The sequence below is a fragment of the Vidua macroura genome, chromosome 4 (assembly GCF_024509145.1).
Source record: "Vidua macroura isolate BioBank_ID:100142 chromosome 4, ASM2450914v1, whole genome shotgun sequence".
Taxonomy (NCBI): domain Eukaryota; kingdom Metazoa; phylum Chordata; class Aves; order Passeriformes; family Viduidae; genus Vidua; species Vidua macroura.
Genome location: NC_071574.1, coordinates 25,325,812 through 25,353,620, shown reverse-complemented (window position 1 = coordinate 25,353,620; position 27,809 = coordinate 25,325,812). Strand labels below are relative to the sequence as shown.

Below are 27,809 nucleotides of genomic sequence, written 5' to 3'. Positions count from 1 at the left end.
TGCTCATGAGGCAGGATGTGTGGGGACACAGCACGGCTCAAGGCAAAGCCTGAGCACCACAGTGCTTTCCAGCCAACTGTCATTTCATGAAAGGACTAAGGTGCCTTTCATCAACTATGTAGCATCGTTACTCCCCAGAGATGAAGAGGTCAAGTTGAAACAAAGTTTTTGGTACCGTTACCATCCTGTATCTAGCATATAGGTAGCTAACTAAGTGCAAAGGCTATTTGGTGTGCATTTCAAGGCTGTATTAATTTTCTAACTCCCTGTGGAAATCACTGATCATTTTTAACTTCAAGAGAGACTCGATTAACATGGCACGTGAAGCCAATCTTCATGGCTAAGTTATTAGTCTTTAGGACAGACTGGGCTCATACTTCATGCTGGTTGCCAATACAATCTGGGTGAATTCTGGAGAAGTAATCACAGTTCAAGCAGGGTCAGCTGTACAAGGCCAAGGCTATTGATGGCTATTTTCTGAGGCTTGCTGTGGTCAGGAATGCCAGTGATACCTATTTCAGTTCAGAATCCTGCAGAAATCAGAAAGACATCCTCACTTAGGTCTTTACTTAAGGAATTTCCTACCATAGGATAGAATCATGAACTGCAAAATGATTCTGTACAAACCTTCAGCAATTAAGCAATACACAAAATAATTTATGCATACTGGCTAAATGCAAAAAATCAGCTAGTCCTGCTCCAAGTGGCAGATAAAAGCACTCTTTCAATGGTTTATTTTTGACCTAGACACCACTAACTTAATATGTTCTGCAGCATCTACAGAGAAAAATTCTTATGGAATATTTTTTAAATCTTGCTTTCCAGGGAAGTACTTTTTTTTTTTTATCTAGTACTCTTTCCTAAGCTCTTTTTGGACCCCAGTGCATGAATTCTAAGATAGCTGGGCAACATTGGGAAAGAGTGAATAGATGAATAGGAGATGTAAAATATCCCAGCCTGCATAAGAGTTACCCAGTCTAGTTTTCCTGTTCTCTATTGAATTGTGGATTTGGTGATTATTTGTTCAAGCCTGCGGGAAAGCTTATTTAGTTATGTATTAAAAAAATAAAATCAAATGTTCTAATCTTAAGTCATATTTCTGACTACAAATGACTCCTATATTTTTTCAGCTTGGTCTGGAATATCTCTCCAAGGTAACTATGGTCTGTTCCTGAGCTTGCTTTTTATTTGTAAAAGTTTGGTTTGTTTAAATAGCTGTAGGAAATTTCATGTAATCAGTGGTGAGAGGATATTCACAAAGTTTTAAAGGCCTGATTAGAATAACACCAGGAAAATGGTCAACATAATTTGATGGTCATTCCAAGTATTAATTTTGACTTCAGCAGTAGTAGATACTACCAGAAAAACATTGTAAATCTTTCATTTAAGAAAAAGAAAGCGTGTCCCTAGAAAACAGAAGCAGATTTCTCCACATCTCTGCGAGTGTCCAATGTTTACACATCTGATTGATAGCTTTAGCAGCGGCACACATGCGTGATTTATTCACTTTCAGATCTTTAAGTAAGACCACAAAACAACACTAAAATCTCCTGTTTCTCATCAGTGAGTAGGTGGTATCCATCATGGTGAGGGTGGCCTGCAAAGGCACAGACAGCTGTAGGGACAGGTACCTTTTCAGACTGAGGTGAATGGAGTAAGGTGACAACAAAAGCTTATATTTCCATCCATTTGGACAGCAAACAAACAAAGCAGGTGGGCACACACAATGATACCAAGACAGGCCAGGGCAGTATCAGATCAGTGCCTCACCAAAGCAATTGCACGGTAGCAGCAGTGGGATGGATGTGTTCCTTCAGCGCTCTGCGGTGAGACCTCACACTCCTCTCCAGACAGCTCACACAGAAAGCTGCAACAAGGGCTTCTTCTGCACTACGGAGCCCCCTTGTTGCTCCTTTAACGACCCTAACTGTTGCTAGTAGCAGCTTGAGGGCAAAAAAGCCCAGGGCCTTTGGGTGCCATAGATTTTCTCTTCATCCGTGAAACAGACAGAAAATGCTAGAGGCCATATGGAGTACAGCCAGTGAGAGCTACTGCCAAGGCCCCTAAAAACAGCTGGGTAAATGAGTTAACAGCATCACAGCAAACACCTGCTTGTGCTTTCTGTGTCTCAGTGTGGGCACTGCATCTACGTTTGTGCCACCTTGTACAATCAGGCACCAGAGACTGCAGTATAACCAGCTATTTGTCACCTCTTGCCTTACCTTGTTTGCCTCACCAAAGCAGCAGAGCAGCCTGGACTGGCTCCCCAGCCCCCACTTCCAGGGGGGAGCCTCTACCATTTGCCCCCACACCAATAGCCAACAAGAAATGCAAAAAAGCACCAGCAGCACAGAGATTAGAAAGATGTGTCAAAAAAAGCTTCCCTGTCTGTCTCCCGCACAGTGGACCCGGCAGATCTTTGCTGGGTTTGAAACCCTAAAAGGAGTTCTCTGTGTTCTGGTACTGCTTGAGCCTCCAACAAAGGAGATGAAAAGGAGGAATAAAACATCTGAACAGCCCAATCTTGTCTGAACTGCATGCATTCATTACAGCAAAGACAGATTTCTTCTGGTTCCTCCTCTGTATCCTCCTCCTCAGTGGTGGCAGCGAGAAGCTTGACACTCCAATTACAGGATATTCAGATTAAACAGAGAAGAGGGACAGCTAGTTGGTGGCAGACATTTAGGATATACCATCCAAGGCTCCATGCAGCCAGCAGAACCCTGAAGGAACAGATTGAAACTACTCTAATGGCCCAGCTCCTCACAATGGTTTGTTATAGATTTAAATTAGCTCTGAGCAATCAGTGTTACCCATGACTTAAATCAGGATCCAAATGTACTCACTTCACCAAAGCTACTGTAAAACAGGACCAGTGTTCTGGAGACTGGAAGGGGCCCTGTTCTGTGGGGCTGCTGTTGAAGTGTAAAGCATTGGGAAATGCTTTCTCCATGCTTTTTTTTCCCTCCAGGTTTGCCATTTGGCTGTACCTCATCTCTGAGTCCCTCAGCACAGGGTTTCAGGCCAGAAGTGGATGCTCACTCTACTCATTTACAAAACCATGTGGATGAAATCCATTCAAAGGCTTGTGCAAAAGCATTTGATGTTTGTGGCTCAGAGACCACTTTTTCCTTTCAAACTTGAGAAAAGTTTTTGTCTTTTTTCGCCTCCAATGGAAATGGTAATGCAGGCTAAGAAAAATGACATTAATAATACAAACTGGGGGCCTTTGGGAGGAAATTTTAGTTTTGAAAAGTGACTACTCTGCATGAATATGTCATGCCATCAGAAGTTTATCTGCATTGTCTTGACTCTTCACATATGTATATATTTCTCTTCTGCCAGACATGGTCTGTATCCTTATTTAAATAGGGCATAATTATAGATGCCTACTTAAATTACAAGAAATAAATAGAAATTCATCTATTCTATGGGCATTTTCCTAGGAAAAGATGTTTTCCTTCAGATATTGGTTTTCTTCAGGGTTTTTCTCTCTATTTTTAATTTAAAGCTACTTCTCTTATGTTTTATTCACTTGTTTTCATTAGGTAAAGGAATGCCTTGGCATGAAAACCTGTCCTGAATCCACCGCCTGCTTGACAGATAGATATAAAGACTTGAAACATGAGAGGAAAAGCAGATGGTTGCAAGGGGAAAAAAAAAAACCTTAAACAAAAGAAAGGAATTAAACCTAGCATAGGCACATGTATTAATACTTTGTGAGTGCCATTGCATATGCTGGTAAGACTGACAGATCTCGACAATGGATCTCTACCACCTTCTAAAAAGGCAGAACCCGCCTTTTTATCTCCAGACTGATCTTGACCAGTTTGTTGCAAGTAGCTACTGCTTGAATTTCAAATATTGAGTGCTGGTGTTTGCGATTGGTCCCGCAGTGTAAATCACATGCTAATGTTTCTCTGTCTTGACTGGATGAGAATAAACATAATAATAAGGAAGAGGCCTTGAAGAAGCCACTGTGGCTTTAAATCTCTCAGGGAGCAGCAGCAGTTTAGGGAAAAGTGACTGATAAAGAGGATTAGGGAGTTCTAGAAAATTTAAAGCCCGTTCCTTTCTAGCCCACACAGGCTCTGCCCAAGGCGTAATTGCTAGGAAAATTAGGCTGCTGTGAAATTTATTGCCAGGGTGCAGAATTTACATTTCAATTTCTCCTGTCACAGCTTGGGCTGTGGTCAGATCCCCTCTGCCTGCTTCCCCTGCTGCTGCACCCTGCACCCCTCACCCTGGCACAGGCCATGGCTCCCCGCTTCCCCCACGCTCTTTGCAGGGGCTGACAACTGCAAAGCCCTTTTCCTAAAGTTTGAGGAGAGCAAGACTGGCCAGGAGGCATTGCAGAGGATGGCTGCTGTTGCTTTTCACCACATTGTTGCCCTCATGGCCAAACAAGGGCTTATTTTCTTGCCCCTACAGAAATTCAATGGAGTTGAATGTTTGCATTGTCAATAAACTGGTGTCAGGGATTACCTGTGAAGAGGTAGTCACAAGCCAAGGCAGGTGATGACTGTCTCTAGATTTGTGGGAAAGGACCCATAATCCTCTTCCAAGTATCTGTGGGGCTCTGCTGGGCTCTACACTGAAGTATGGCTCAGGTGATACCAAAATGCTTCCATCCTGTGAGGAGGGACTGGGGGCACAGCAAGTCCTGAAGGCATCATCTGAGAAACTGAAGAAGAAAAAGAAAATAGAACACTTGGAGGGAGAAGAAGAGAAATAGTGAGAAATGGCAGAGTGCAAAATAGTAAGATTGCTGAAGATAAATCAATTCTGGAGAGTATTTGGTTGAACTTTTTAACAGGGCACTCACTGCCCCTTTGTGGTATATGTTATTCTCCTTGTCAAAGAGGTCACTAGCTGGAAGGTTTGCAGAAATGATGATCATTATCTGGATATTCATAAACATCCAATATGCTGCCAATCACAGGACAGAAACAGGCTGTATTACCTCTGGGTCTGAATGGAATTAGCCAAGAAAGCTTGAAATTAGCAATGTGTTCCTTTGTGGCAAAGTCTAAGTCCTAACACTGATGTCATGACTAGCTGAAATTATGTCTAAATTAGAGAGGAAAAAAAAGCTCAACTTCCTCAGAGCTGTTTTGCAACTGTAAATGAGGCATAATTGTATCACCTAGGAACAATGATAAACTGTTATTAGCATTTGAGTTGTGTTTCCCCGTAGAAATCCAGGAGGGCTTTTTACCCTGGATTAAGGGTCCCTCCTGACACTTAAAGAGGAAGTGCATATGGAAATGGAGTTGTCCGGGTGTTACCACCTTGAGGTGAAGGATAGCCTGAGGTGCAAGGGTGGAGAATAGATGTTACTGCAAGAAAAGCTGCTGAATTTCGTTTTGAGAGACTGATAATCCCACAGGCTTCTGCAGAAGCAGCTTTTGATTATCATTGCTGATGATATTAAAGGACATCTCTGGAGTCTGTCCTTTAAAAAATGTTTCCCCAGTGCTACTTGAAAACATATGGGTGAGGAACTGAAGTGAAAAACTGATGTTTTACTAACTCTCTTGGCATGATAGAGGCTTAGAAAATGATGTGCCTGATACTGGGGATGCATTTTTAACAGTAAATGAAACCAGACTGCATAAAATTTCAAAATACTAGACCGATAAATGTAGATGAGAAAAGAAGTTGGAACAAGAAAAAAGGACTGGTTAAAGAACCAAATGAGAAAAGATGGCGCAGACCTAGAGCTGGGGTGAATTGGAGCAGCTCCACTAGCTTTAATGGGTCTATTCTGAGTTGCATGGACTCAGAGAAGATCTAGATGTACACTGGCAGTTTATATACAGGGTTGGAGTAAACCAGGTCATTTTCAAGTGCAGCAACATCCTGAGTGCTTTACCAAGTAATAGGATGGGCAAGCAATTTGGAAAGTAACAAATCTTTACTTTGAAAGGAGCAGAGAGATGGAGTCAGTGCCAGTGTATTTTCCTAACTTCAGTAACTGCACCAGCAATGCCTGGCTTCAAAGGAGGCACATCCCCATGGGTTACTGTTAGCTATCAGGAAAGGAAAAAAGGGCAGAGAGGAAAGAGGAAGGCTTCATGTCCTAGCTGACCAGGCCTTATCAGTCTGGTATCTTGGGAAACTGGCCTATAGTTACATTATTTAAAACAGAACAGAACACCTGGAGAGAAGTTCATGCTCTTGTTCCAGTGGCTCTTCTCTGGACAACTTAAATTTCTTTCCAAACAACATGCATGCACTATCCTCCAGAAGATGTTTTATACTAGAACAAGTGTGCTCTGTGCTTGAGTTGGATTAGGTTACTTTCACTGGTTTAGCAAGGTATTTTAAAAAATAAAATTAAAAAGTGTTACTCTGCTACTGCTTCAGAGGATACATCAGGCAAACTGCTGGCCTTAAACAAGGTAGAAAACTTCACTCCTTCAGCTCCACAATCTGTGAAAAAACTAATACATTTTGATTGCTGCAGAAGAGCTTTTTTTACTCTTTGATAAAGTGTAGAATCTCTTGACTGGGCTTGTGGATTTGAGCTCCCCCCAGAAATTATTGATTTTGTAAATTTACTGAAGTAAAAAAGCATCCCATTTCAGTGCCTTTCCCCTCTACTTCTCAGTCTCTTTTAGTCATCATGCACATACCCACAGGAAAAGTCAGATGACCAGCAGATTTTTTGCCAGACAGGTGCTACGAAATTCCTGGTGAACTTCAGGAGGTTTTGGTGCGTTCTGAAGAAAAAAGTAAACTCTGCGGAGGATGGCATCCTCCTGCACCAGAACAGGCAAGCTATCAATCTGCTCCTTTTCTGTAAATAGGTCAGATATTTTGACCCCTAGAAAAGATTTTTTTAAATGTCAGAACTTATATTTTTGCTGTATGGTGGCTAGAGTGTCTGTTGACGCTGTGAGATTCTGCAGTACCCTAAAGAAATGTTAAATCCTAAAGACAACTTTCATCCTTAGCCACAATCAGTTAACATAATCTATTCTTCAGTTTTCCCGGGCCCTCTTTACACCTTAACCTCTTTTCCAAAAACCAACATGGCTAAAAACCACTTAATATCACTCTCAGTTCTTATAGAAACCTATCTATAGGACAGGTTTTGCATTTGTCTACACAAAGAAGTTTTATTTCAGTGACTTGAGGTGCTAGGGTTTTTCTGGATGTGACTCAAGCCATGATTTCCCATTGAAATAAGCTTTTATCCTTTTTCCAAGAGAAAGATTGTGTTATGAGAAAAATTATTTTATTCTAGAAGCTATCTAATTAAATTGAACAATAAAAATTGTTATCCTTTATGACCATCAAGCAATTAAGTGACCTGGTGATAGGGAATTATGTCAGTCTTCTTCCTCTGAAATGACAGCTGAAATAGGAGAGGCACTGCTCTTTGTCTACCGCATGTGTGCTGGAGAGGAGGCAGAGGGGGAAGGATGGAATGGAATAATACACAATCAGAAAAATTCTATCCCTGTTGCAACTGCAGAATTGTTTCCCATTAACTTTCTTAAAGGCAGAATTTTCCTCATTGTGTCTCATCTTCTAGGATAGCCTCATAAACAAACAAACATGAAAAAGACCCAACAAACCTCCTTGCATCTACCACAATTTATATTATTCCCCAAACTGTTAATCTAAAATGCTTATTGAGTATATTGTGGTGCCTTTCTCTTTCTTTTTTCTTTGATATCACTTGGTGTAAATGACAGTATAGCAGGAAAAGTCCATGCTAACTTATTGAAGGTGTATGCCAATTAACTTGTAATTCCAAAATGACACAGTGGGAAGTGGATTGGAGACACTGGGTTTAAAAACAGAAGCATCTAAAGTACCAGAGCTGTGGTAAATTCACCAAAATTACAGACCACAGCCTCTCCATCAAAGACATGAGATACCGCCTCGGGGCCTGGTGACAATGTGGCTGAATAAAAAGTTTTCCCTTTTACATCACTACAATTATCTTAATTATAGGAACTTAATTCAACTGGCATACAGTTGCTTTCATTCAATGATAAAAGCATCCAAGGTGACACAATCCAAGATGAAAAAGGGACATGCATAGGGAAATTAGTGATTCTGTTTGGGACATTATATTGGCGTGACTATTTTTTTAGAAGAATTGTGCCCCATCTAATGATTTTTCCAGGTCATCCAATCCTTGGGTGGCTCTTGATTATACAGCACTGTGTGATAGGACCATTGTGTATTAAGCATCAGTGAGTGCTTGCCTATCTGATAAAAGTATATACAAAAATCAATTCTATACAAATTATCTCAATAAATTGGCTGAAAGCTTGTAAGATGTAACAAAAGGATTTTAAAAAAAGCAATTATTTTGGTGTCACTTACCAGTTAGGGTAAGATATTTGTCACAAGATATCTCATTGCATGGTGGTTTTGTTTCCTTCTCCCCAAACTGCCATAACTGTGATCTTCCACTGGACACCCTTTGGTAAGGAAAAAAAAAAAAACATTACCAACTGCCCCTTGTTATATGGCAGTGTCCATCTGGAACAAAGGTTCTGTCAGCCTGCATAAATTTGGTCTAACTAATAATTACTGTAATAAATTAATCTCTATGAGTGGAAAAATATGAAAACAAGCTAAATAACAAAATTGTTTCATGCCAAAGATGTTTCTACAGCAGCTGAATACTGTGCTTTCACACCACAGTTGTAAAAGTTCCTGGGTTTGTAGATTTCCTTGTTGATGGTGGCATTAATAATTTCCAACAGTGACAGATTTCAGAGTGTCAAAAGAATTAGGGCTGTAGTGTCAGAAAATAGGAACATAAGCCACACAGCACAAACGCAGAGCTTTTTAAATGTGTTTAGATTTTAAATCCTTTTAAGGGATAGCATTGCAGGCTTCAAGTGCCCTAGCAAATCATTAATGATAATATGAAATCCCAGCAGAATTATAGCAGCTATTTCACCATGAACTTGGCCATCCAACCATGTAAAAAGAGTCCTTTCCACCTCTGAGTCATTACTCATTACAAAAAAAAGCCCATCATCTTTCCACCAATTTAGCAGGGTACCTGGAGAGACTAAAACTGAAACTAGAAGAGTGATCCATATTGACTGTATATCTTAACAAAAAGAAAGACTGGACAAATTCACACAAGAAAGACTCTTCAAGTACTATTAAATGCCTCAAGAAGTTGGTGAGATGCAAGTAGCTGCAATCTGGAAAAGTCCTTGGAGGGAGGATCTCTGTGTTTTTCATAGGCATCCATTGTTGGCTGCTCTCAATTTCTTTTCAAATTGTGTTCAAGACAGCAACTTTGGGGGAAAATTGTAATTACTGGTCTATAATTAGATACTGTAATTTTGCCAGAAGGCCAAAAGTTGCAATACATCAGCTTTAGTACTATCTGTTGTCTCCAAACATAGAAAAGGGCCATGAATTCAGTAGAGGGACAGATAATATAGTAATATTAGAATACATTATTATCCAAAGTGTTGCCTATTGACAGTTTAATTTTTATTGCATGGCAAAGGTTAACATCTTTAGATAGTTCAAAGGACCCAAAGGGTAAAAAATTACCAAGAATTCATCTATTCAGCATAGATATGAAACTATGAGAAAAGACAGTCAGTGTGGTGCTAGCACCCTCTGATCTAGATGATAAATTTGATTTGGCAAAAATTTGGCTGTCATTAATGGTGGACAGACACTGAGGGCTGAAAAAAGGTGCCAGCTTATTATTCTGCAGCTGAAATGTAGCTCTTGGTAACAAGATTCACGAGTCTCAGATTCCTGCTGGAAACCGAGCTGTGATTCATTTTGGGAAACTGTGAGAATATTTTTATTTCAGGTTATCTTACTGTTTTACCTATAAATAATCTACCCAGATGTCTTTTCAATTAAACAGAGGAAAAAAAATTGATTGAAAATAACAATTGATAAGGAGAAAAAAATGGGACATTCTTCCACAGCTTTTTCTTACAGGTACAGATGGCTCTTATGGGCATCAGACTTGACAGTCTGTGCTGGATCCTTCAGGACAATTTAATCTCAGAGGAAAGTGCACCTACTCCCTTACCTAGTGATGCTTAAGTGAGCAAACTATTTCACTAGAACTGCAGTACGTTTGCTTTTGATTGGTCTCCAGGATTAATTAAAGCACTTTGGGTATGTTTTAGACCACCTTCATGTTCTAGATCCGAGATAACTTGATGTCTGTCGCATGATGGGAAAAGAGGAAAAGATACACCATACCAGACAAACAGTTCCAATACTGTGAGTTTTCAGATAATGGTGCTCTGTCATTTTGGCCCTAAAGTTTTACTCTGACTAGGCTGATGTTCTATGATGTCATCACTATTTAGTGTTTTATTCTTCATAAGGGTCAGTGATATTCCATCACTGCCCATTCCCCAGCTTGGTTCTGCACTCTGCAGAAAAGTGTTTTAAGTCCACCACCTTAAATATATTGAAGCTTCCTCTTCTTGTGGGATGAGAAGTGGTGGCTAGAAATATCCAGCTGACCTTCTCTTTTGCCTCTCTCACTTCTCATCTAATTCCTTTTCTGCATTGGTCTGACAGAGCCTGAGATAGTGGCACTTCAGGCCACATTGCAAGACCGATCTATTATTATGCCTTTTACCAAAGAGGCTGATTTGAAGGGGCATGAAGTTTTGTGAGGCTTCTGAAGTGTTGAATTGACTTTTCTGTCACTTTTGCTTTAAAACATTTTAGTTTCCATGAGTTATAGCACTGATGGAAATATCCTTATAGTCTATGATAGGCAGATTCTATAAATAGCAAGTTAAAGAAATTGAAATATTTTTTAAAACTAACAATCATTCCAAAGTTTTTAAAAAACAGACAATCTATGTAATAACAAAAACCTACTGCAGTTTTATTTTTGGCGAAAGATATGTAGCAAGAAGGGAAACTATGCAGTTTAATTTTCTCCTTGGTATTAGCTCTCATAGTATTTGCCAGTAATGGCAACATTATAATTTGTAGAATTAATTAATGATCTGGCATCTGATTTTGATTCATTACTGCTTAAGCCAGCTAAGTCTCAATTATCCTCTGGACTATTTATTCCTTAACAAGCTTTTAGCTAATGTGATTTTAAAAATATGAAAATAGGTTTTAACTTGCCTTTAAGACACAGCAATATTTTAACACTCCTCTGTAAAATAAAGGAACCTTCATAGTTCTTATTCTATTATAGTTACATTCAAAATTAGACTAGGGGATTTGCAATGTATTCACTAAATATATATTATATTCATATGTACCTGGAACCTGACTTCAATTTAGTCTTGATTAAAAAATGTACTGAATTGGAAAGTGTGTAATAAAGGATGCCTAAATCATACTGGCCCAGAATATCTCACTCAGTCAGACAGTTAGCAAATAAGTGCACAAGCAAGCAGATGATACAAGAATTCAAAATTAATTCTATTCTCAGAGGATGCATAGACTAGAAGATAGCATCTGATTTTATCTGCAGAGGTGTAAATCCAGAGTAACACCTTGGCTAAAGTCTCCTTACCCTGAACTTGATTGCTTATCCTGCAAATGATCAGAATTGGACTCTCCTGTGTCCAAGGCTAGGTTAAAGTACCTGAAATATCCAGTTCTACTTCATAATATTTTTGTGATGCAACTAAACGTATCAAACAATTTCCAGGTATTTATTATTTATAACTATTTCATTTACCAGATGTAAGGACTTCTGGTATTTTCTCCAAATGACTGATATTTTTAAAAGTGCAATCACCACATCGTTTAGGAAAGTCTGCCCAATGCAGTTGTGACTTGCGTTGCAATTGTGTTATGATAGGGGGCATTCAGAAACTGCATACCTTTGATTTGGGATTGTCAGGCAGCACTTCAGAGCTGAGTTGAACTGATCTTGAGAAGATGCTTCAGTTGCTGGGCTCTGAGATGATGGTCCTGCTTGTCATCGCTGCACCTTGTCCTTGCTCATACCAAAGCTGAAATGCATAATTACAAAGATGGGTAAATAAGTGAATTATGTGAGTTTTAACCAAATAATCATAGTTGATTACTTTAGTTACTGAGATTTGTTTTCAAAGTACCTTCTAAAAAAATTCAGGCATTATGCAAACAGTAGAAAATACCATTTTCTAAGCTATCAGTGTTGCAGTACATTAAAAAAAAAACACTTTCTCCTGAAACTGTGCTTCCTTCTCCTAAGAAGTCATTCAGTGGCTTCCCAATACTTGCAAGTCAATGTAGTACCATTGGTGTCAATGTGCTTTTTCTTAGTTCATACTGCTGGGACAGCTAGAGCCTTCCCCACCCTTCTCATCAAAAAACACCTGAGATAAACATCCAAGAGTATCTTCCTTCCCATTTTCAGATAAGTAAGTCTGGCTCCTTTCAGTCCAAGATGGGAAGTCAGTCTCAACTTTTACTGCATGAGCTGTAATGCCAGCTCCCTTGAAACCCAAGGAATCCTCAGCTCAGCCAGTTCCCACATGGCTATCCCAAAACTACTGAGTAGGGGGACTGCTGTCTGTGGGTTTAAAAATCAAAACCCTTTTGCTGAGTTAGATCCTCTGGCCCACTGAATCCATGCTGCAATGCTCCAGGGACACAAAGCAGCTTAGAAAAAAATAAATCCAGCTTATATGGCCAGCACAGAACTCCTGGGTGGTCACAAAACCAGCTACCAGAGTCATACCAGAGCCAACAAACAAAGGAATCAATCTCCAGTTACTGCTGCACGAGGAAAAGTCCAAGGTACCTGCGTTGTTATGGCAAGAGTTCATTTGGGTTAAGAGGTAAACAGAGACGGCTGAGCTTCATCTCTAAAGCTGGGGCTGGACGGCTGGAAGCACCAGCTTTCTCAATTGCTTAGAGTAAAGGATTGAGTTGATAAATCAGAGCAGCCCTGATCGCTTTTAATCAACTGAATGAGGAGGAAGGAGGGGAGGTGGAGGCTTGGGAAGAAAAATATGTAAAGCTTAAAAAGTTCCAGCTGCTGTTCTCTAATGGAGTCTCGTTCCTCATGAACGGTGGAATGGTTAGGCCACCTGGTGGCAAATAGCAAACCAACAACCTTTGCAATCTCCAAGCTACAATACATGTCCAAAGGATCAGAGAGCTCTGGGAACTGTCAAAGTCTGGGAGCTTTTCACACCCAGGTGACTGCTACGCAGCCACTGCTGGGAGACAGAGGAGCCAGCAAAGGCTGCCATCAGCCATTCCACAGGTGCAACACAGAACAGCTGACCTGGTGTGTGGCCAGTTTCTGCCAGACAGCTGCCTCCATCACCAGATCTTCCACCACAGCCAGCCTCTCCTTCACCTCAGGATGGAGGCAAAGGAGAAAGGAGCCCAGGAGAAAGGAGCTGAACTTAGCTTATAGCTTGTGAAGAAGTAGTCAATGGCTCAGTGTTCCAGTGCACACTGGTGAAAAGTGGTGTCCTTCAAGGGTCTATACTGGGACCAGTACTGTTCAATAGCTTCATCAGCAACAAGGACAGGAGGGTTCGAGTGCACCCTCAGCAAGTTTGCCAATGACACCACACTTAGTGCTGTGGCTGACACACCTGAAGGACAAGATGCCATCCACATGGATCTTGACAATTTTGAGAAGTGGACACATGGGAATCTCACCTGATTTAGCAAGACCAAGTGCAAGGTATTGCACATAGGGCAACTCCTGGTATCAACACAGACTGAGGGATGAACAGATTGAGAGCCGAGAAGGACTTGGTGCTGTTGGATGAAAAGCTTAACATAACCCAGCAATGTGAACTCACAGCCCAGAAAGTCAAATGTGTCCTGGCCTGCATCCAGAGCAGTATGGTCAGCAGGGTTAGGGAGGGCATTCTGTCGCTCTGCTCTTCTCTGGTGAGACCACACCTGGAGTGCTGTGTCCAGCTCTGGAGTAAAGACGTGGACCTGTTGGGGTGAGTTCAGCAGAGGGACATAAAAATTATCAGAATGCTGGAGCATCTCTCATAGAAGGAAAGGCCGAGAGTTGGAATTGTTCAGCTCTGTGGAGACCTTGTTGTGGCTCATGAGTACTTAAAGTGGCCCTATAAAAGGCTGGGGATAAGCTTCTTACCAAGGTCTGTTGTGACAGGATAAGGGGTAACAGTTTTAAACTAAAAACCAGTAGATTTATACTAGCTATAAGGAAGAAGTGTTTTACAATGAGGGTGGTAAAACACTGGAACAGGTTGCCAAGAGAGGTGATGGACGCTCCTTTCCTGGAAACACTTAAGTTCAGGTTGAACCAGGCTTTGAGCAACCTGATCCAGAAGAACATGTCCTTACTCATTTCTGAGAGTTGGATTAGATGACCTTTAAAGATAACCTTCCAACACAAATCATTCAATGATTCTATGATTCTAAGTAGGAGCCTGACATGATGTTTGTTAAGAGTCTGAATGAGGAGTCTGTCCCTACGTGTAGCATCAGGTCTATGCAGGTAAATCAAGTGAGGCTCATGTGAAAGGCTGCAATTATATATTTCAGAGGGCTGTGCAGCCCTTCAGAAAGACCTTGGCAACCTGGAGAGATGGACAGAGAAGAAGCATCTGAAATTCAACAAAGGCAAATGCAGGGTCCTGCACTTGGAAAAGAATAACCCCATGTACCTGAACAGGCTGGGGGTTGATCTTATGGGAAGCAGCTCTGCAGAGAAAGACCTGAGTGTCCTGGTGGAGAATAAACTGTCCATGAGCCAGCAGTGTCCTTGTGGCCAAGAAGGCCATTGGCATCCTGGGGTGCATTGGGAAGAGCATTGCCAGCTCTTTGGGATGTGATCCTGCCCCTCTGCTCAGCCCTGGTGAGGCACATCTGGAGTGCTGTGTCCAGTTCTGGGCTTCTCAGCACAAAAGGGACATGGAGCTCCTGGGGTGGGTCCAGCAGAGGCCACAAGGGTGATGAGGGGACTGGAGCATCTCTTAGTGGGAAAGGCTGAGGGAGCTGGGTCTGTTCAGCCTCGAGAAGAGACAACAGAGAAGGAAACTCATCAATGTCTGTGAGTATCTGAAGGGAGGGTGTCAAGGGGATGGAGCCAGGCTCTGCTCAGTGATGCCCAGCAACAAGACAAGAGACAGCAGGCAGAAACCGATGCACAGGAAGTTCCAGCTGAGCATGAGGAAGAACTTTTTTACTGTGCAGGTGACCGAACACTGGAACAGATTGCCCAGAGAGATTGTGGAGTGTACCTCACTGGAGATAATTCAAAACCTGTCTGGATGCAATTCCTGTGATGTTTGCCTAGGATGACCGTGCTTGAGCAGGGAGGTTGGACCAGATGAACCACTAGGGTCCCTTCCAGCATGACCCATTCAGTGATTCTGTTATCTGGAATTCATATTTTAACAAATATGCTACAATATAGTTTTCATTTCTGTGTGCAAACTATTTCTTCCAGCAAATCTACTCACCTGAAGTATTGCAAAGTATCGAACATAAAAAGCGAGTACATGGAAGATGCCAAACCTGTTGAAGGTTTCTTCTCCAGAAGCACTTCTAAGTACTCATGTTTAGTATCCAAGAATTTAGCCAAGCTGGACAGTGGTTTACTCCTAGAGGGCAGTCACAGATGGGTTCAGTACAGGAAAAAATATATAAATTAAAATCTGCTTGAAAATGTAATAATTCTTAAATAAAGAACTGTCAGTTGTTTTCTCCAGTTTTGTCCACTGCACTTTTAGTATAAGCCTAGTGAAAACAAGCATGTAAGTCCAGCAGCTGCTGCTCTACTGAGCATTGCTTCTAGCAGCTCTCTCTTTGCTGCTCTTCCCTCATTCCTTCACTGCATTCCCTGACAGTTGAAAACTCACCAGACTTGTGACTCACATTTTAATCTTATCTAAGTCACAATGTTTATTTCACAGGATGTCCAATTAAACGTCAATTCGATCTGCTCTGGAGTTGTTTCCTTCCCCTCTGAATAAAGTAGGAAATACAGAAAAAAAAGGGCAGTAAACAACTCCAGTGACATCAAAAAACCAAGCTGAAACTTTTCCCACAGAAGACAAAGGAGGAAGGTGATGCATAAGAATGTTAACATGGGTCATACTTTCTAATGTTCTGACTGTGAAGAATGGAAGGGAAAATTTTGCTACCTTAAGGTGAGTTATGGGCCTCTTTTAAGCCTGGGGAAACATGAGTATGTGTGGGGCTGTGCAAGCCACACAAAGTGAGATAAAATCTCTGTCCACATTTTCCCTGTGCTTTGAAGTGCCCACTGTTGCCCTTCATTGAAGCCAGCGTGAGTACACCACTTCCCTGCATCCTGCCTCCAGTGCAGTACTGAAGCTCTGCGGTCTCAAAGTGAAGAAGCAGACCCCCACCTACCAGGTGCTGCACACTACTGTCCAGAAGCCCTAAAAAACTACCATCCATCACCTCAGTGACTGACTGAAGGGGAATCTTATCATGACAGAGATCTGCACACTTTCTCAGGGCTTTCTTTTCATCTTCATTCAGGCATGTCAAGTGCCACATGATGCACATAAATGTAATTCTACTTGTTGTCTGCTCCAGAAGTAGCCTTCTGCAGAATACCAGGCTTACACTGGAGGCTTGGAAATGGAGGTAGGGCTCTGCATAAAATAAGGGGCTGCTTTTCAAAATAAGAGAGAAAATTGAACTAAACTTTCAAATGTTACCTGGTCTTTGAAAAGCCACCAATGGAAAACCTCTTGGGAAACCCCAAATTTTGGTGAAGCTGTGCAACAATGGAGCTCAGAGTCATCTTTCTTGCCAACTTGTCCAGCTTCTAAGTCAATGTCATCTGGGAGTTAAATATCACCAGTTACTTAGGGGAAATACCCCGGTTTCAGGATGAAACTTTGCTCACTGGAGGACACAACATAAATGCAAGCATGCACAACTCTATTGGAGAGATCTCCTCCCAACACCTTAAGTATTTGAAACAAAAAGTGCTGCTGGTTCCTCACTCTACAGAAGCTTCCTGTGTTAGTTCCCAAGGAGAGGCCATGCTGTGTCTCTGGCTTTTCTGTGTATGCACCAGGACAAACAGAGAGCAGGAACTCACAAGGGTAGCTGAGGCATGCTGGGGGTCCTGCAGATCAAAGCAAAACTGTGCCAAGGATCCCAAGTCCATGGGCACATTGCGAGGCAGCTCTCTCAAGAAGCCAGATGTTCTCTCCAGTTTGCAAAGGGAGCAGTTTTGTGACTTAGGGAGAAATATTTCCATTTGAGCCCCTGCTGTGACAGTGCTCATTACTGTGAGCTGTGTCTAAGTGGCAATACAAGTTGCTCCTCAAAAAACATGCCCCATGCCTGCCCACTTTTTTTTTTTTTTTTTTTTTTTAACCTATGAGAGGTTTGGCACTTGACTTTTTTTGGCGATAACATTGTAAAATTCTTTCCAAAGAAATTTTCAGTGTGCCTTGCTGGGACTTTCTAAAAAATATAGATTAATTGTGATAATTAAATTTCCTTCTGAGTGATTTCTTTGATAAATGGGTCTAGTTAGGACTTTCAATTAAGCACCAAGCCCTGCTGTGAAGTCAGACTGAGCTTCATGTCGCAGGCATTTATTGCCTCATTTACACAGAGACAATCTGAATTATTTTACATTACACTGTTTTCTTTATCTGTCTTTTTTACATAGGTATTAGAATTCCTATTAACCCTTCTAGCAGGGAGCCAATTAAAAAGGTATGGTCAAGCAACTTTTAATTATTTTGTTATAGTTTAAATAAGCCTCCTGGAAGCAGGGCACTTAAAATCTTTCTCTTGTCCATACTGCAATGCATAAACATATTGGTTTGTTAATGTGCAGATTCTGAGTCTCCAAATGATAAAAAAATATTAAAATAATATAAAGTAGGGAAGAATAGACAACTACCACAATGTTTTGATGAATGGTGGTAATATGCAACAATCCTGGGAAGAGAAGCTTTTACGTTTTTGCATTGTCCAAAATTGTGAGTAAATGGTAACCACAGCTTGGAGAATTTCAGTTACTAGGTGTGCACTCCACCTTTAAGGTCTGTGTTTTAAGTTATATCCAGGCACTCAAGCAGCATGGTCATTTTGAAAGTGGATTGAAGTATTTAAGATACAGAATTTCTACTTTTTATTATGCAGTTGGGACTATTTGCTTGTTTTTCTAGTCACTGGTACTGATGGCTACAGAAAAAACATCCATGTACTGTCAATCACTACTGTCAATCATGAAGAATGAAAGGTCCACCGATTTAACAAAATCAAACCCCCAAACTGAACCAAAAGAAGGTGTATTTAAAAAAAAAAAAAAAAAAAAAAAAAAAACACACCAAAATGCACATCCATATACAGGATTCACTGTCATTGATAATAAAGAAGTCTACCAGCCCTAGAAAATGGTTTTAATTTTTTATGGGTTTTCTGTAAAGCTATCCACAGCTGTGCTAGCTAAGATGAAATTGCAAGGTTTAACAACTGGTGTGCTTAAGATATTAATCAGAAACTAATTATCTGACATTAGGAAAAAATATGCTTCCTCTTCTCCCACACTACCCAACAAAATAATATTTCTGTTTCTTTTATACATATAGCATGTTGGAATCTATGTAATGAGACTGTATACATTTCTGAATACACTTTTGAGCTTGGTTTTGATACAACCAGTGAATTGGTATGCTTCTCAAATGACAGTTAGTCACAGGCACATTTTAATTCACATCAAACGGAACATTTTCCAGGAGGCAGAAGGATTTCCAGGGATTCACCACAATCTACAGAAATTATTCTGTCTGTCCATATATGAATTTAATCACAGTCAGATCTCATATCATCTATATGATGCAATAAATGAGTTGTGACTACTCAGTTTAAATAATTGACAGAAATTTCAATGCAATTAATGTAAACAAAGGAAACAGACTCACTGATGAGAAATTAGGGTCTGTAGATTATTAAGGGCTGACAGTAAATCCAAATGTCAGCCCCCACTCCCTTTCTTTTCTCCAATATAAACCACCAAACCCCATGCTTCTAATGCAGATTTGTTCTGCTCTGGCATATCTAATTTCTTAAACTGGGAAGACAAAGATGAATGATACCAAATAATATAAGTGTACATTTTAAAAATCCAAAAGCTATTTTAAATGCAAGTTTAAATGAGAACACTATGTGCACTATGTGGTTAATATTTATCTAGCATCCTCTGTCTTTGAGGCACATTTCATCATATAAGACTGTGCTGTTAAAGCAGTTCATGGGAATGATGTGCATGACTCCTTTTGCTAATGGGAGCTGGTTGCACAGAACAATCTAGCTGTTAGTGCTCTGAGGAGAAGGGAACTTGAATAGCAGGGGCTTGGAGAGCAAAATAAAAAGAAAGCTGCTAAGGGCATTTGAAAATACACTCGCTATTCTTTTCCCTCCTAAGCATTGCTCCAGTAAACAACAGCTTCAAGACTCCTCTTTAAATAAGTGACATGAAAATGAAAAGAGCACGACTTTGTATCAACAGCCATTCAAAATGCATCCAGGATCCCAAACTAACCTTGGGGATAGGAAAGGCTTGCAGGGGGAGGGTACTGCTAGGATGGTTGATTGGGCTTGTTTCTTTCTTTGCTGGCCAGTTGTTTAAAAAAATTATCCCTGGTAGGAGCATTCTGCCCCAAAACCAGGGATGCTGTGTTTACTACGGGCAGTGTATTTAGGCCCAGATTTTAAAAATACAACTGCCTAAAATTAGACTCCCAAATCGATGTAAAGTGTTGAAGAAATGCCCTGGTTTTCAAAAGAATCAAACATCCACAGTCTCCAGGTCAAGGTCCTGACCCAGGAAAGCAGATGAATATTCTCCCCAACCCCCCACCCCGAGGCAACGGGATTGCTCAAGCATTTACGGCTGAAGTGCTTAAGTGCTCCCGTAGGTAGGGGTTAGAGAACTTAAACATGGGGGGAGAATCGACTGGGCGCCGTCCACCCTTTTAGATCTTGGCCAGAGGGAAGCTTTTTCATTTGATTGGTTTTTTATCACTTTGCCTGTGTAGAATTTTCCCAACCAAGCCATAAGCAGCAAAGTGCTTTTTAAACACACTGCAAACCTTGGTCCCAAACCATGCTGGGACAATTTCCTTTGGGACATGGGCTACAAATACACAATTTGTTGTAGGGTTGTGTACAACCCCTAAAGTTAGGACAAATGTACACCATGCTGGAGAGCAGCTTCTTTCAAAGGCTAAGCTAACAGCAAACTCTTTCTGATGATTAGTCAGGACTAGAAGGACCTGGGAGATTAAAAAGGCCAATGAGCATTGTGCAACACATGGCCCTTTCTTAAATGCTCTGATGCTGATCTGTTAGTGGGTGAAAAGATGGCTCAAGGTACTGGACCATGACACAGAAAACGTGACTCAAGTCCCACTTCCAGAAGAAATAAATATGACCTTAGGCAAGTCCCTGACTATTCACTTCTTACACTGTAAAAGGGCAATGTACTTTTTTGCCTTTGGAGTGAAGGGAGACTAAAATCCATTAGTGATTGTGAGGTGCTCAGATACTAAATTCTTAAGTGCTGAGAAACATCAGGAGAGGAATTTCCCAAAGAGATATTATTGAACAGGTCTGTGCATGCTTTTTGGTACTATCTGTCATAATGTGTTGTTGTATGTTTTTATTCCTGATGTTTTATTTATCATGAAGTATTAAAGGCTGGGTTTCTTTACTATAGAGGATTGACTTGGAGGAGCTCCATGGGGAAACAAAATGTTTTCCATGTTGTAAGACTAATAACATAAGGGGGAAAAGAAGAACCTTATGTTGCCATTTGATTGAGACAATAAATAAATGCTTTCATTTTGGCCCATACCATCTAACTACTATGTTCTTATGCCTGTTCAGTCTCATTAACTGTCTTGCTTTTCACCTACTGTGTTTCCTTCTCCTTCCTATCCTAAAACTTCCTATCAGTTTTACTAGACATTGAAAAAAACCCAAAATGCCTCTGTAGGATGTCCCCATGACATCAACAGAAATGCCCTATTACTGTTTAATTGTCAAGTTCTGACTCAGTCTGTCTGTGAGTGACAGTAATAAGGACAAAAAATGGAGCCAGCTTGCAGACACCAGGATCAGCTTAAAGCTGAGGAAAGATGGGCATGGGACAGGAAAAAGAATTTAAAAGAGTGACTTAATGGAAGGTTAATGTTCTTCATCTAAGTCTGTATCGAAATGTTACACTTAAGATCTCACAGAAAGATGATTTTTCTCTATTTTCTGTTTTCCCATGCATTTGTGTTCTTTCAGGCATGTAACTTTTGATCATACTCTGGCAATCAACACAAACCTACTGATTCTCTTAAGCCTTAGCTCAGAGTAGGTGACAGAAGTTGCATTGCTTTCAGGTCTTTAATAATCTGGGTCCTGTTTCTCAGTATGACACCTTCCTTGGACTGCTGGCTCCGCAGGGATCGGTGCCAACGAGCGAAGCATTCCCACTGAGGACAAGCATGACTTTGCAACCCAGCATCTCATGCTACAGCTGTCTACTGTGTCATGCTGTATGTCCCATTACACAGCCTGGCTTCTCTTACGTTCATCAATGCTTGTTCCCTTTGGTCTTCTTTTGGGGCTCTTCTTGTCTACAACAGAATATCTTAATTTTCTCAATCAGTACCCTGAAAATGTATGGGGAACTTCCAGATCAAAAGACACCAAACATTGGGCTCTACTACCACCCTAAGCATAGCTCAGACTAATATTTCACCTTTCTGTGGGTTTCATACAGTTCCTTTATACCCCACTTGATACTTGTTCTTTTTATCCAATACTTTGATACAGAATCAGCACTGAACTATGATTTATTACACTAAGTAATTCTTTTTTGTCTGCTCTTAGCTGGCATTGCAAACTATATGGGCTGGAGTCCTATGCTGTACTTGTATTGAGAAGGTACTTTAACTCACTTTTGCACCATTTGGATTCAGATCTGAACCCAAAGATTGCTCATTTTATGATTTATATTAGCCTAAAGAGAGCTCTCTATGGATAACTTTGCAGTTCAGAGCCACAGAGAATTCTTTTGGAATGTTTTGCAATACAACCATATCCCCTGCCCTGTCTAGCAAGCCCTGGGCATTTCTGAAGGTTGGTAGAGTTCCAGAGCAGGCAGTAAAATCAAATAGTATTTAAACCCATTTTGCTAATAAAACCAAATTCAAGTTATCATAGAATAATAACAATTCATTTTATCTCCCTATCAATCATCAAAAGACTTACAAAAATAGGGTTATGGCCTCTATGTTAGTTAAAGCAAGAGAAGCTCAATTTAAAAATTAAGAAACTCAGACAAAGACACAGTTTACTACTGGTTATGAAAATAGTTGAGGATTAGAGTATTGAAGTAGTTGTACAGCAACTAAAAAGGGCAAAAGGTGAGGTCTAAAGATCTTAAAATATCTGAATTTTTTTCTTTCTCCTGATGTTTATAGCCCTTCTGTTTTATTTTTCAGAAACAAAAGCCTGTAAATTTTGCCTTCTCCTCTCCTGCCCTTTTCTAGAAAGAAATTACATGAAGCTAAATGGTTGTCCCTGGATCTGGTCTACATTGCCCTGGGAAAAAAAAAAAAAAAAAAAAAAAAAAAGAGGGGGAAGGAATTTGATTTGAGGCATTTTGGCCAACATTTAGAATGGAACACACAGCACACAGCACTGTTCTGTTACCCACAAAACCTAAGCCACATTCATGCAATTTGCTCAGCCCACAGCCTGAAATCAATGAGGTCTATGCAAGAAGAGAGCACCTGCCACAGGCTGTTACAGTTTTTATTTATTTTCTGTACTATTGGACCACACAGGAACCCCAACAACAAATACTGTCTGGAGCACTGTGTAAACATTGACCAAAATGATGGCCCTGTCCCAAAGTGGTTACAAACTAAACAGAGGACAAGAGACCACAGATGGATAGAAACAGACAGAGGGAGAATAAAGGAAATGCATGCTCAGTGACAGCAGTATTACCTCACTAGCAGTCTAAGGGCAATCAAAGCTTTCGTAGACCTCATGGCAAAGGAGACTTTTAAGGAGATTCTAGAGAGCTACCAACAGAAATCTGAGAGTGTTTATTTGGGGTACTCTCCAAGTATGACAGATACAACAGAGGAGAAAACAAGAATGGGCTTGCTTGGAGATGAACACAGGAGGATGGTAACTCCAAACAAAAGGAGACAAATCATTTTAAGGTTTTAACAGCATTTAAACATGGCAGTTGTCTTCATTCCTGGCTGCCTTTAATAGTCACCCCCTTTTTGCCCCGACCAATCGTATTCACCCACATCCTCCTCCAAAAAGGAATGTAAGGACCAAGCATGGCAGAGCTGAAGTCTGCTCACATAGGGCAGTTCCTGCCTCTTGACAATGAGAGATGATAGGTGGAGTCCCAGGGGACCCTGGAAATGAAGACAGGCAGCTTATGTTGATGTGAGATAGGGGAGGGGGGAGGTAGCACAGTGCTGCCAAGAGAAAAGTGACATGTTCAAAGAGACAGGCCAGAGAAATGATCTTTGAAGCAAGAGCAGCCACATGCAGTATGATTAGGCAAAGGCAAGCCTGCATGTGTCAAGGCCAGAGAAAGGGAGGCTGCACCAACTCAGCTGCTAAATAATGTGACCTTAAGCAAGAATTTAGCTGCATGAAGAGTAAGAAAGATGATTTTAAAAGCTAGAAGATTTAGGAATTGGAGATGGGGTGGTATAAGCAGCTGAAAGGCTGTACCTGTATGTAAGAGAAGTCAGAGCCGATGCTCACACACAGCCGTGAGTGACAGACAGCATGGCACGCTGTGCACAAGCACAAGTGCAAGGAATGGCAGCAAGCAAGAAGTCGAGGTGTTTCCTCCCTCTCACCTCCTGTTCCACTTTTTCCTCTGCAGCTATTGAATACAGGCAACTACAGAGTAGATGCTTAGGATAAGCCAACAATTCAGCAAATAATTTCAGTCTCATCAATAATTATTTTCTCGTGAGGTCCAGATCCTGTTCAATATACCCATGAGGTTGTGTCTCTCATCTAACTCAGAAAAAATATGAATCCTTTCCTCCATGCTCAGTAATAAACTGCACAGCCCTTGTGCAGTTTTCTGCTGTACTCCTGGAATAAGATTACCAGCAAGATTAAGGCCTCTGGTTGTGAGAAGGGAGATTTCACAGGATTAAATGTTATCCAGTCTACTTCTGAAACAGAGGATAAAATACAAGAAAGGACTACGAATTATATTACTGAAAATATCACAGACCATGGTGGTGGTAAAAGGGATAATGAAAGATCGAAATTTTAAATTATATTCATAAATAAAAAAATAAAGCAACAGGGGAAAGTACTGCAGGGACTACAGTTGTCATCTATTGCCAGAAGAGGGCACTCCCGGCTTTTTTTTTTTTTTTTTTTTTTTTTTTTTTTTTTTTTTATGACTTGCGAGATTTAAATCAAGATTTCCCTTGGTAGCATTTCCCAGGCATAAATCAAGCACAAATGAATAACCTTTGATTTATCATTCCTAATGGAGATGTACATCATATTGGCGTGTCATCACATTTCAACATTGGCCATTATGATGCCAATCATATAGTAATTTTCTTCTGTGTCATAATCAGTGATGAAGATGTACGTTTCCATTCAGTACAATTAGATTTTCATGTTTCTTAATGGTAGCTGAGGGCATTAGGCAGAATACCTGCTTTTGCTCTAACTCTTTTGTACTCATATTTTTCTGAAATTGTATCCAAACCATTACCCAATCACTACTCTTCACTAGTTAAATGCCACCCGTGCTCATATGGGAAAAGGTGAAAAAGATTTTAACAATCATTCCAAGCAGCAGAGGAACAGCCATTAAAATCCTGGGCAAATACATGGTGTTGAAAAATACCTGGCCTTAATTATTTGAGAGTTTCTTTGTATACTCCATGACATCAGCTTGGGCTTGTCACTAGTGACCTAAGCCAGACCACAAACCGCAGTGAAGGTGCTCGGCCGGGCCTGAGGCCCAGCTGGCCATGTCCAGTGGTATTGTTAGGAATAACTTCCCTGGGAAAACCCGAGCTACAGCTGTTGGCACTGAAACTGTTCTGTGAGCAGAGGCATCCTACTGGTTGGTTGGATGAATGGATAGATGGACAGGTAAAAGGTGTTACTGTCATTTAGAACAACTCCTGGCTCTCCTGTAAGGGGCCAGTGTATGATGAGTTTGTACAACCTAAACAAGAGAAACAGAAGTCAACAGCATTTTCAAAAGCACCTGAGCCTGTCTAAAAAAAATCCCATTATACATCTGTAGTGGATATTTTGCCAGTCAAACATTTTACTAAAACGACGCCTTAGTTTTTGTCACTTTTGCTTTCTGCCCAGATGCAGAGGGGTGACGCTTGATCTCGGGGCAGACCGACACGCTGGGGCTCAGGATGGAGAAGCTGAGCGGCATCGCTCCAGCCTTGTCACTACACGGCGACATTCCCAAGCTCGCGAAGTGAGCAAGCACAGCGCAGCCTACGAGAAGGACGCCCGTGCCTCAGAGCCAGGCGCGCCGGGTGCCCCAGCGCAGAGCCCGGGCGGGACGTGGCACCGAGGCCCGCCGGTGGCCGCGGAGCGCCCGGATCAGCAGCATCCCCAGGGAGAGCTCCAATGTCACCTGCCGCCACCTCTTGCTGCCGGCTGTGAGCGAAGGGAGGCCCGCTGCCCCGCACACCCCGGGAAGGCCGAATGAAGCGCCCGGGAAAGATGGCTTCGGCGGGCCGCAGGGGCACTGCGGCAGGGGACGAGCGCTCCCCGCGGCGCCGCCGGCAGGGACAGGGACGAGGCGCCTCGGGGGACGACCCCGCCCGCGGGAGCCGGAGTCGCGCCACCTCCGCCTGTCGCGCCGCCTTCCCCCTCCCCTCAGCAGCGCACTCGGCTCCCCCCAGGCCCTCCCGCGGGGGCGTTCGCGGCCGCCGGAGCTGCTCGGGGCGGAGGGATGAGCGCCGGCAGCGAGGGATGAGCGCCGGGCCGGTGCGCCCTCTTGCGGCCATGGCCGGGAGAGCCGCGGGGTGCCCTGCCGCTGGCCCTCTGGCGCTGAGCTGTCACCATACCAACAGGAATTGTGTTACAAACCTGGCCTGCACCCCGCTGAAAACCAGCCCGTGTGTGCCCAGGTGGCCAAGGCGGCCAGTGGCATCCTGGCCTGGATCAGCAATAGTGTGGCCAGCAGGAGCAGGATTGTCCCGCTGTACTCGGCACTGGTGAGGCCACACCTTGAGTCCTGTGTCCAATTCTGGCCCTCACTGCAAGAAAGGCATTGCAGTGCTAGAGTGTGTCCAGAGAAGGGCAACAGAGCTGGAGAAGGGTCTGGGGCACAAATCTGATGAGAAGCAGCTGAGGGAGCTGTTTATCCTGAAGGAAAGGAAGCTCAGGGGAGACCTTGTCACTTCCTACAACTACCTGAAAGGAGGTTGTAGCCAGGTGGAACTCAGCCTCTTCTCCCAGGTAACAAGAAGACAGAATGAGAGGACATTGCACCAGAGGGGTTTATGTTGGATATTAGGAAAAGTTTCCTCCCCAAAAGGGTAGTCTAGCATTGGAAAAGGAAGCCCAGGGAAGTGGTAGGATTACCACCCCTGGAAACATTCAAAAAACATGTAGATGTGGTGCTTAGGGAGATGTTTTCAGGTGGACCTGGCAGTGTTAGGTTAATAGTTGTAACCAAGGGCCTTGGAGGTCTTCTCCAGCCTCGATGATTCTATGATTGGGTTGTCTCATCTCTCTTGTAAGATAACCTCTTTCTCAAAAAGGTTAAGGGCAAATAATTTTCTGGGATAAGAAAACTGATCAAAAAAAAAAAAAAAAAAAAAAGAATCTCACCTTTAAATGGGAGCTGTGGAAAGACCAAGCAGCCCCTTCTGGTGCACACCAAAGACAGTCCTTTCCCACAACGGTAACTCACTGTTGCCAGGAGGCACCTAGAACACATTGGCACTGTGAGGGCACCAAGCCTTTGTGCTAATAACAGCAACGTTCTAAACATAGAAAGCCTGAATTCCTGTCAAAGAAATCAGTTTGCATCCCAGCAAAACAAAATGTGAGTTTCCTGCTAGGAATGGGAAAAGTTCCCAATTATGCTGATGTCAGGCAAGCCTGGAGGTTTTATCTAGGTACAAAGTCAGAGAACTGCTTTCTTCCCAGGTATAGCAGAACTAAACTGTAAACCCGTGTTGAACTGAGAAGTTACTGGTTTGTGCCTGAATTTAAATTACTGTTTCAAAATGCATTTGTTGATGTGATGCAATATGGTTTTTAAATGTATGTGTTGATGTTGATATGGCAAACATCTCTACCTTTTCTATCTTTCTGTCCATAAGCTGTGCATGTTTGTAGCCTTCCCTCACAGCAGACCAACCCAGGCACCCCAGCTGCAAATCCACCTACCTGAGTCAGATGAGAACTTCTAATTGCTCATATGCTGTGGCTGGCTGCAGAGTCACATTGGACCTGTTTGTGGATGAAAGAAGCTTTATTTAGTGAACTTAAAAATGTGCTCAATTTCAAACTGAATCACGGCAATGTCTAAAAGTTCTGATGGTAATCCCGTTTCATTTCCTAGTAAAAAATGTTCTACAAAACCAAGATGCCTTATGATGGTAAATATAAACCAGAAAATGTACTCAGTAACCAAAAACCCAGTCCTCGTTGATGATGATTTGGGCAAATAATTATTTTAGGATAAAGCTTGGGAAGAAATAAAAAGTACCTTTCTTTCAAAGAACAGATAGCAAATGAAAATTAATGCTGCCTACATAAGGCCATGTTGGTTCCCCTTTTGAAGATGAAACCTTTTTCCACTTATATGGGGGTGAGCT

General features: G+C 41.7%; 2 long non-coding RNA genes across 11 annotated transcripts in view; one reads left to right on the top strand and one right to left on the bottom strand.

Moving 5' to 3' along the window:
* Nucleotides 1-245: 245 nt before the first annotated feature.
* On the bottom strand, nucleotides 246-27,441 carry LOC128805938 (uncharacterized). Of its 2 annotated transcripts, XR_008436657.1 has the most exons (7): nucleotides 27,379-27,441; nucleotides 26,815-26,912; nucleotides 11,826-11,957; nucleotides 8,347-8,444; nucleotides 6,639-6,829; nucleotides 4,486-4,684; nucleotides 246-530 (listed from the first exon to the last, which is right to left on the bottom strand). It is a non-coding gene; the product is annotated as an uncharacterized LOC128805938 (long non-coding RNA). The 2 variants fall into 2 exon arrangements; XR_008436658.1 differs by lacking the exon at nucleotides 6,639-6,829 and having other exon boundaries at nucleotides 251-530.
* The window catches only part of LOC128805937 (uncharacterized), a 30,613-nt gene continuing 18,648 nt past the window's right edge, over nucleotides 15,845-27,809 (top strand). For 2 of the 9 annotated variants that reach the window (XR_008436648.1, XR_008436652.1), the window contains exons 1-2: nucleotides 15,845-15,909; nucleotides 26,807-27,031. This is a non-coding gene — a long non-coding RNA (uncharacterized LOC128805937). The other 7 variants (XR_008436653.1, XR_008436649.1, XR_008436654.1 and 4 more) reach the window with 5 other exon arrangements.